General features: G+C 44.0%; 1 pseudogene; it reads left to right on the forward strand.

Moving 5' to 3' along the window:
- Positions 1-724: 724 nt before the first annotated feature.
- LOC133060047 (small nucleolar RNA SNORA70) lies at positions 725-833 on the forward strand (annotated as a pseudogene).
- The last annotated feature ends 971 nt before the right edge of the window (positions 834-1,804 follow it).

The raw sequence follows: 1,804 nt of genomic DNA on the forward strand, positions 1-1,804 counted from the left end.
AAGCATTTAAGAATTTAGAATCTTTTTTTTTTTTGTCTCAGAAAGTGCCACGGTCACACATGTGTGTTCATTGAATGCTATTTTCTGTAGCATAATTCATTAGATACCTTAGAGAAATGGAATTTGATCGCTTCTCTTTTCCAAGAAACAAATATGGATTCAGGGTTAAAAAATTCTCTTGACAATCAGAAGAGATCCCCCAAACTTAGACATCAAGGTTTGTGTGTTAATTGATCAATTAAATCATTAATTTCTTCACACCCATTCAACTATGATCAGTTCCCAGAGAAGAGGAAGCTCAGGTCTGGGAAACAGGTTTCATGCTGTCTGCTAAGAGTCTAGAGGGGAAATGTGGGCTCCAGGTACGCATTTTATCTTGTCTCTTTGGACCGTGTGGCCTATATGGTGAGGGGCACTGCTGGGAAAGGGGCAGAGTAAAGCCCTTTAAAGGCCAAAGACCAGAGGAGGAACTCTTTCACCTACTTGCCTTAATAATCAACCCTGTGCCAGAATCTGGTTGAGACAAGAACAGGTGTTGTTGGCATGAGCTGTGTGTTAATATACACAAGCCACTGAGAAGACTATCTGGCACATGTAGGCACTCTGGAGGTGTTAGCTCCGTGTGCTGTTATTAGTGCTGGAAAAACCAACCAATTTCTGGCTCTCGATTTATTTTGGCACACTTCAAAAAAGTCTACAGAGATCACTTGACAGAAGGAAAAGTTTTAAACAAATTCCATCGTAGCCATTGCATTCCTACAAACAGTAGCCCTCTTGGTAGTATATGCAGTCTGTGGCTTTAGGGGGTTCCCTCAGGGACCTTGGAGATAGCCCTTTCCTGTAGATATTCATGTATGGCCTCATGCTGTCCCTAATGTAGACTCCAGACAGGTCTGTGTGGTGCCTGTGGAAAGCCCCCAGGCACAGTTACCAGGGTCCTCATTGGCTGAGGTATAATGCCCATCTATAACAAGCTGCAGATCAAAGAGCACGTGATTAGGGCCCTACACAGGGCCAAGTTCAAGTTCTCTGTCTATGCAGAAATCCACATCTCTAAGAAGTGAAGATTTACTGAGTGTAGTGAGGATGAATTTGGAAACACGGTGGCAAAAGAGCAGTTCATCCCAGGTGGTTACAGAATCAAACACATCTCAAATGGCAGCTCCCGGAAAAATGTCAGGTCCTGCACTCAGGAGAGCTGTGGTGTTGTCCCCGCCTTACTCATGCCCACAAATAAATCCTACCCTGCTGTCAAATAAATAAATACATGAATACAGTTTTAAACAAACAAACAAAATTTCTAGCACTGCCATCTTCAGAGGATTGTTTCCTTGCCATGAAGTGAAGTGGAGTGAAGTGAAGTCACTCCGTCGTGTCCGACTCTTTGTGACCCCATGGACTGTAACCTACAAGGCTCCTCTGTCCATGGAACTTTCCAGGCAAGAGTACTGGAGTGGGTTGCCATAGCCTTTGAATGGTGCTGCCGACTTTGAGGATTGGTGGCATACTGAAAAATTTTGAGGGCCTAAGGTCACACCTGTGGCCTGTCACAGCACCTCTCTGGATCAGTGCTTCTGTCAGTCATTCACGGTGCCCAACACCTTCCACTGGCCCTTGTTTTACCATCTAATAAATATTCAGGTTAGTCAGGGGAAGAAACTGATGACAGAGTAGACAAAACAGTCTAAGGTCACTGGTGCTGCTGGGAAAACTACTCAAAATATATCCTGTAAGTGGCTGATCTGTTGCTTCCCTTCAAGGATTAACTATGATTTTGACCTTATAGCTCAATTGTTTGGTCAGG

This window comes from Dama dama, chromosome 7 (genome assembly GCF_033118175.1).
Source record: "Dama dama isolate Ldn47 chromosome 7, ASM3311817v1, whole genome shotgun sequence".
Classification (NCBI taxonomy): domain Eukaryota; kingdom Metazoa; phylum Chordata; class Mammalia; order Artiodactyla; family Cervidae; genus Dama; species Dama dama.